The following is a 9,047-nucleotide window of genomic DNA, read 5'->3' on the forward strand; positions in this document are numbered from 1 at the left end:
TAAAAGAGGGTACTAGTAAAGCAGACTTCCTTTATGATGCCTTGAAATTGAAATTATATGAACTTTTAAGGCTCTAATGTTCAGCAAGCAACCATCCATACAAAATTGCCCCGTCGCAATAGTCATGTACAATAGTAGCTCTTTGTGGCAGCTGCAGCTGTGGCAGCTTTGTGCATTGTAACAGCTCTTTGTCCTGCTCTTTGTTGCATCATTGGGGCAGCAACAGCTTGTATTTGGTTCTTTGTGCATTGTGGCAACAACTTGCTGTAGCAGCAGCTTCATGTTGCAACAGCAACTTGTTGGTTCTTAATATTTTTCTCTTCTTTTCTCTTCTTTTCTACAACAGCAGCTTCTTTTCTTGTTGGTTCTTGATGTTTTTGTTGATAATTTCATGACTTGTAATGTGGTTCTAATATTAGACTATTAGGTTATCTTATAATTTCACGAATTGTCATGCATTTTAAATTTTTGGTTCTAGTTGCTTACAATTCATTTGTTACATACAAAGACTACACGGATGCCACATGGGCAAGCCAATAAGAGGAGGTCGACGACTTCACTGTCAGAGGCAAACCCGATTGAGGTCCCAGCTCACATGTCAACAGCTCCATTTCCTATGGATGCATCTGCAGGTTTATCTCCTGTGAATGCATCTCCATCTTTGCAAACAGCTGATATTGGTAAGTGTTTCATCCTTTGTATAGAACAATTTGATTTTTGCTCTTGAAACTGTAATCAATGTTGAGTAGTTACTTCATGCTTTCTCTTTTTGGAGTGATTATGATAAAAAATTTGTTAGTATTGAAGTATGACTCTGTGTATATAGTAGCAGCAACCTATATATTTAATATTTTCTTTTGGTTTTCAAGTATATGAGTGTGTAGTGAAATATATATATATATATATATATATATATATTATGGTGCAAAATGTGTATTCTAATTGAATGTCCGTAGAGCCTTAGTTGGCAATAATAAGTAGGAGACTTAAGGTATCCTCTGGGTGTTATTGTGAAGGAACTTTTTTACCTTACAATTATTCTCCTTCTGATTAAAGGCAAAATACTAAAAGGATCAAAAAAAGGAAAAAAGAAGAAAAAAAAAAAGAGAGGATAGAAGACAGTCACTTTAAAAAGAGGATATTATAAACTGACAGTCCCTTTAATTGCTTGACACCTTGAAGTTCAAAGAGCTGTAACACAGACTATAGGTTAAAAGCTATATTCTTCCCATCTAGCTTATGTATTCTTTCCATTGTTTATCAACTTGTACTATATTCTTTCCATCTAGCTTATGTATTTGTAATTTAAAAAACAAAGTATAGGTTAAAAGCTCATTTTCTTTTTTCAACTCAGTAGGGTACAAACAAAAATTGAATTCAAGGTTGGCTTCTTTAAAAGGATAGAAGAAATCATATTATCCTAGACATAGTAATCTTATAATCATGAACATGAAATAATTGCAAGCTTGAATAAAGGCATATACATTTCATGATGCATTAAAGTTGAGAGTTCTTAAAATCTGCAGCAACCTATATACATTCTATGATACATAGTCAAACCCGATTGATTTCATTCGAATTTAGGTACATAGTTGGATGGTTGGGGGACATAGGTTAAGGTGCCTTATTTTCAGTACATGACTTGGTATCAAATTAATCAAAAATCAGATTTGTGGGAAGTTTCGGTAGGTAGTTCCAGGTTGATGATCTGGGGCTCTGTTTTATGAATGACTGCTGATAGGTAGTTGGTCTGTGCTTTGAGGAGATTGGTATTTTTGGATGGATAATAGTGAAGGTATACTTGGTTAGACTATGCTATGATTTGTCAAACGTGTAAATAATATTTCAGAATAACTCCATTATTGGTTTCTGGTTAGGCAACTTTAGTCCACCTGCCCCTTTTCTTTTGTGCCTAAAGTTAGCTCTTTTTTCTTTGGATTAGATTTGCCTTTGGCATCCCCTAATTTATTTCCACTTTTCCACACCCACACTTCTCCTCACAATGATCATGATCATCCTCCTACTTTTGTTTTTTGTGTTTTCGTTTTTTTTATGTTTCATCTCAAGTTATAATTAGAATTGGTTGGTGCCATTTGTCTTCATTAGTTTATGAGTAAAATGCTATTTAATAGGAGATAGGTTCTCTCTAGTTAGTGATTTGATTGGATAAAGATTATTAAGTTTTGGTAGATTTATTTTGGAGCTTATCTTGGTGATTCAAATCATTTATTTTGTATGAGCTCATCTCAAGATTTATAAATGGCATTACTGTACTTTTATATATTATCGTTACATTTTTTATTTGATATTTTTTTATCTATTATCATTACATGACCTTTGTCTGTGGTTAAGTGACTATCACTATATGATTTCAATGTAACAAACTCATCTCTTGTTGCAGGGACCGATTGTTTTATGTGGTTTAAGAAATGGAGCAATTTGTTTTCTTCAAGTTCATGTCTTGGAATAATTATTTATTTTTAAATGCAGATGACAACACTCTTCTGGCTATTAATTTGTTTTCTGCATGTTCATGTCTGATGATGAGTTAACTGCTGAAATCTTTTAACACAGAGTTTTCCCATATTTAAGGGCACGAATAAAATGTTTGCACAACCCTGTTCCTTCTCCAGAGCATTGTTGCCCTGTAGTCATAGTTCATATTCAGCTATCTTAAGATATTTGGTCTATTTTTTCCATGAGAATTGATTATTCAATCAAAGTGGTTATTCTTTTTCTATTGAAGCAGGAGATGAAGAGTTGGTATGATGAGAAAAAGTCCGACGGTATCTTTGGTAAGACTAGAATAGTCTCTATAAATATAAATATTTAGTTTATTCATATGCTACTGCAGTTTCTGAATTAATTTGTGTTTTTATTTTTCAGGTTAGAAATTTCTTGGAGAGATGCAAAATATGGTCAAAGAATTAAAGAACTTAGTTTTTTGAAAGTTTTTTTCATTTTTTAATATATGTAAGCATAGTTAATTTTTTTTTAATTCCTTTGTATATACTTTTGAACATTTAATTTTCATTTATGAAATATATGACGTTATTCCATTTAATATGTGGCTATGATTCAAAGTATAGATATAGTGTGTATTACATTCTTCAAATGTGCGTACAAAAATAATATTGATTATTTTTCAAATATGTCGAACCATTTTTTTATCATAGATTTTATTAGTTATTAATCACACTTAAAAGATGTGATTTAAATGTTTTTAATCACACTTAAAAGGCGTGATCTAAATATTTTTAATCACACTTATAAGGTGTGATCTAAATGTTATTAATCACATTTAAAAAATGTGATCTAAATATTTTTAATCACACTTAAAAGGTGTGATCTAAATATTATTAATCACACTTAAAAGATGTGATTTAAATATTTTTAATCACACTTAAAAGGCGTGATCTAAATATTTTTAATCACACTTATAAGGTGTGATCTAAATGTTATTAATCACACTTAAAAGATGTGATCTAAATATTTTTAATCTCACTTAAAAGGTGTGATCTAAATGTTATTAATCACACTTAAAAGATGTGATCTATATATTTTTAATCACACTTAAAAGGTGTGATCTAAATGTTATTAATCACACTTAAAAAGTGTGATTAAAAATGACCCCTTTTAATCACACTCCCAAAGATCACACTTTAATAAAAATTAAAAGGTGTGATTAAATAACATACATCACACAAAAAAAGTGTGATCTTTATCTGTTTTTGTAGTAGTGTCGGTTGTCCCTTTGAACCTAGATCTTGGGATCTCCAGTCAACTAGGTTAGATTGCCATTGTGGTAATTATTATTAAATAGGCTTAAGGCTTATTCCCCTCGATAAATTTTGAACTGACTCTCTTGCTAACTCTTTGGTTAGTGGATCCGCTATGTTGTCTTTAGACTTCACATATTTAATGGAAATAATTCTATTAAAGAGTAGTTGTCTCACAGTGTTATGTCGACGACGAATATGTCGTGACTTACTGTTATACATATGACTCTGTGCTCTACCTATTGTCGATTGACTATCACAATGTATGCATATAGCAGGCATAGGTTTCGGCCACATTAGAATATCTTCAAGGAAGTGACAAAGCCATTCTGCTTCTTTCCTAACTTTGTCTAATGCTATAAACTCTGATTCCATAGTAGACCTAGCAATCCAAGTCTTCTTGGAAGATTTCCAAGATATAGTCGCACCACCAAGAGTAAAGACATATCCACTAGTGGATTTTGAGTCTCTAGTATTTGATATCTAGTTTGCATCATGGTGTCCTTTAAGCACCGCTAGATATCTAGTATAGTTTAGCCCAATGCTACGAGTAAATCTGAGATATCTTAGAACCCTTATAATAGCTTTCTAGTGTTCTACTATTGGATTACTCGTATATATACTAGATGGTGTTTGGCAACCCATGGGTTAGGCTATTTTAGCCTATTTTACTAAAAAAGCCATGTAGCCTACTGTATCTGAGGTACCAAGGTTTGTGGCCAGCTGGATGTCACCATGTTGATAAAAAGACATTTTTACCCAGATGTATCTCATATCAAAAAAATCGAGGGACAACTGATGAAGAGGCTTTTATCTCTCTCATCTTTACCATCTGTCATTTGAGTCTGAACAGAGGGTTTGAAGAACACCATTGTACCTCTCTCCAGCGGAATTGTCGTCTAAAGACCATCTCTGTTTGACTTTGCCTTACTCTTCTTGTATCTCTCTTTCTCTCTCTCTCTCTCTAGAACACTTGCTCTGCTCATCATCTGTGACATCGAGGGTTCTACAAGTATTGCTTCAGAAGTTTAAAAACAAAGAAAGAAAGAAAAGATTTGATTATTGGGTTCGGTTGGGTTGGGTTGTTTTTGACCAGAACCTTTTTCATTTTTTAACTTGATCTTATTATTGGTTTGATCCCTTTACTTTTTTCATTTCTTGACTTGATCAATCTAGCTATACAATTCATGAACTGATTGAGTGAGGTAGAGATTGAGGAGTTTAAGGAGTTTCTAATGGAGACTGAGACGGTGGAGAAGTTCACCGGAGTTGTGCTGGTGCCAGTGGCGATGATAGATGGCTCAGCTTGGCGGAAGAGCCACTTGATGGTCTGGCCGTCGGACTTGTGGCCCAGCTCGCAAGTGAACTGGAAAACCTTGGCGGCGCAGATGATCGGCGTGCGAATGCACCGCCCTCGGCCATCGAAGTTAGAAGACCCTGGCCCTCCGCCGTTAGCTACTTCGTCTGAAGTTGACATGGGTCTTTTGATCGAGAAATTTTATTAGATAGATGGGGTTGTAAAAATAGATAAGCAAAGAGAACGTCATAGGCTACCTTTTGTATTATATTGTTTTTTGTATGGGTAGTTTGGTCATTTTACATTACACCATCATTTCAAACACATTTTTCAATACAATAACTCCAATAAAAATTCATCCCATCTTCCCAAACACAAAAACTAAAATAGCCTACTAAAATAGTAAAATAGCCAAAAAGCCTAAAAAATAACCACTTCCCAAACACCCACTTAATTTACTTACTGCATAAGCTATATTTGGGCGAGTGTAGTTCATCAAGTACATTAACTTTCAATAATTTGGGCATACTCTAACTGAGAAATACTTTCATGTACATTCTTAGAAAGGAACAAATTAGCATCCACAGGTGCTCTAGTAAGACGATTATCATATTTGCTAAATTTGTCAAGTATTTTCTTAATGTAATGTAATTGTGACAAAGCATATCTTTATGATGTTTTAGTAATTTTCATACCAAGAATTACCTTAGCAATCCCCATGTCTTTCATGTCAAAATGTTTATTTAATATTTTTTTGACAGTTTTAATCATGTCGTTATTACTACCTATGATGAGCATATCATCAACATAAAGACATACTATAACATAACCTTTGTTTGTGTTTTTAACATAAATACATTTGTCACATTTATTAATTTTAAATCCATTTGGCATTATTGCCTTGTCAAATTTCTCATACCATTACTTTGGCGCTTGTTTTAAATTATATAATGATTTAACCAATTTACACACTTTATTTTCTTTCCCTAGAACAGAAAATCCTTCTGGTTATTCCATGTAGATTTTTTCATTTAACTCATCATTTAAGAAAGTTGCTTTCACATCAATTTCTAATTTGTATAAAAATACAATGGCAATTAGCATTTTAATGGATGTTATTCTAGTAACTGGTGTTTCAAAGTAATCAAGGCCTTCTTTTTGTCTATATCCTTTGACCACAAGTCTTACCTTGTATTTGTCAATTGATCTATCTGCTTTCATTTTCCTCTTGAAAACCCACTTGTAACCAAGAGGTTTACAACTTGGTGGAAAATCCACCAATTCCTATGTGTGATTTTGCAAGATGTATTCAACTTCGCTATTTACAACCTCTTTCCATAAAGGAGCCTCAGGACTGAACATAGTTTCTTTAAAAGTTAAAGGCTTATTTTCTAACAAAATTGTTAGAAAATCTAGACCAAAATATTTTGAGGTTCTAACACGTTTACTACGTCTAGGTTCTTCTTTTTCATTTAAATCTATCTTTTGCTCTTATACTTGATCTTTTTCTTGATCATGACTAGTAATAACATCATAAGATTTTTTGTTAGTACTAGTCTCTTGTTCAATTTTATTAGGAAACACATGTTCAAAGAACGATGCATTCCTAGATTCAATAATAGTATTTACATGCATTTCTGAGTGTTTTGACTTATAAATCAAAAACTGATATGCATTACTATTCTTGGCATAACCGAGGAATATGCAATCAACTGTTTTCTGGCCTATCTTACTTTTTTAGGACTAAGAATAGCCACTTTAGCCAAACATCCCCACACTTTTAAGTATTTGTAGGATGGTACTCTCCCATGCCACATTGCATAAGGTGTTTGATTCACTTTCTTTTGGGATACTTTTTTAAGAATATAATTAGCAAAAAGTATTGCTTCTCTCTACAAGTTCTGAGATAATCTAGAACTTATTAACATGGCATTCATCATTTCTTTTAAAGTCTTATTTTTCCTTATAGCAATTCCATTTTGCTGAGGTGAGTAAGGAGCGGTGGTTTGATGAATTATTCCATATTCTTTACAAAAATCACCAAAAGGTGATTCATATTCACCACCTTTACCACTTCTTAGAATTTTAATTTTCTTGCTAAGTTGATTTTCAACTTTATTCTTATATTGAATGAAAGTTTTCAAAACCTCATCCTTGATTCGAATTAAAAAAACATAACTATATATAGTATAGTCATCTATGAAAGTGATGCAATATTTTTTCCCACATCTAGTTTGAATTGATATAAAATCACAAATGTGACTATGAATTAATTCAAGTGGTTCAGTACTTCTTTCCATTGAATTAAAAGGAGTTTTGATTAATTTTGCCTCAATATAAATTTTACATTTATGATTTGGATCAATTTCATATTTAGGTAAACATTCCATATTAATTAATCTACCCAAAGATCCATAATTAACATGTCCTAGTCTACCATGCCATAAATTTGAAGATTCAAGCAGATAAGAAGAAGATGTATTTTTATTAATCATAGAAGATACAATAGTCATTACATTCGTTTTGAAAAGACTATTATTCATGTAATATTTTCCTACATATATCCCGTTTTTGGTAAGTACAAATTTGTCACTCTAAAAAACTAGCCTAAACTTGTTCTTGCTCAACAAAGATCTGGGAACAAGATTCTTGCAAATGTTTGGTACATGAAGCACATTGTTGAGGGTGAGTTCCTTTCCAGAAGTCATCTTCAGAATAACCTTTCCTTGTCTTTTGATTTTAAAAGTTGAGGAGTTGCCCATGAATAGTTGTTTTCCATTTCCACCAGAGAATAGGAGGAGAACATCTTTTTGACAGTATAGATGTGACAAGTAGCACTAGTGTCCACCCACCTTTCTTTGAGATTTCAGACAAGGTTGGTTTCAGACATCACGGCTGAAAGGTTTGTAATTCCCCAACGAAAATAAGCTAAATATACTCATTATCTTCCAACAACAACAATCTTGTTTTACAAAATTAATAGTTTCAATTTCTTAAAGAATACGAATATAAAGCCTCATCCTTAATATCATCACCAATCTCTAACATTTGTATTCATTAAACTTTAGAGATTTGCTAAAAATACTCCATATGCAATTATACATTCAACATTCATAGAATATAAATCTATAGCATGTGGCACAATAAGTCAAGTACAATTCAATGCCCTCAAGGGCTACAAATTTCAAGGCTTAAGCCCAGTTACACAAAAATGGTTTTTCAAAACCCATACATGTAAAGCCTTTGGCTTGTCAAAAATAATTACAACAAAAGAAAAGAGCCTTATGCTCTCAAAATACATTCTATGCCTTTAATTCAGCGAGATCACCACATCCTTTCCTGTACAAAATCCCATAGGGTGAGGAAAAAGCCTAGGAGGAAGATTTTAACAAAATATATACATTTTATATAGCCTCTTGAGATGAATGCATATGTCATGCCATGCTCAAAACATATATCTCTATCTTTTGAAAAAAATATCTTTTGCTTAATACAATTTGAAACATGACAATTCAATAACTTCAATGCAGTTTAAGGGTTGTAAATACGACTCAGGTAAACCCCATGTTGGTGTTTGAAAGTAGGCATATCGACCACTACCAATCACCACTTTACCAGTTGCTAACCGGACGACATGTGGTACCTCTTCTGTGCGTGTTTTCGATCTTTCACCATGGACACTCAGGCCAACTTAACTAATATCAAACTAAACCCCCTATTTGGATTTATCAATGTATTTACCTTAAAACAAATCAAAATGATCTTGTTTCACAAAAATAATTCCTTCTCAAAGTAATAATTTTCTAATACAAGATTCAAAATCAAGTGCAATAATGATTTAATGAAATAGCAATGCAAAATGTAACAATGCATTAATATAGTTTCATTTTTAATTCCACCACACAATCCTCCATTGTGATCAAATTTTCACATCTCTTATCAATGTAACATCATAATACATTTTACAAGAG

General features: G+C 32.6%; 1 long non-coding RNA gene across 1 annotated transcript; it reads left to right on the top strand.

The window, feature by feature from the left end:
• Positions 1-377: 377 nt before the first annotated feature.
• Positions 378-3,161, top strand: LOC145824531 (uncharacterized). The gene is made up of 3 exons (XR_014366251.1): positions 378-680; positions 2,750-2,795; positions 2,887-3,161. It is a non-coding gene; the product is annotated as an uncharacterized LOC145824531 (long non-coding RNA).
• Positions 3,162-9,047: the final 5,886 nt, after the last annotated feature.

Source organism: Camellia sinensis, chromosome 4 (genome assembly GCF_055761805.1).
Source record: "Camellia sinensis isolate YWXY chromosome 4, ASM5576180v1, whole genome shotgun sequence".
Taxonomy (NCBI): Eukaryota; Viridiplantae; Streptophyta; class Magnoliopsida; order Ericales; family Theaceae; genus Camellia; species Camellia sinensis.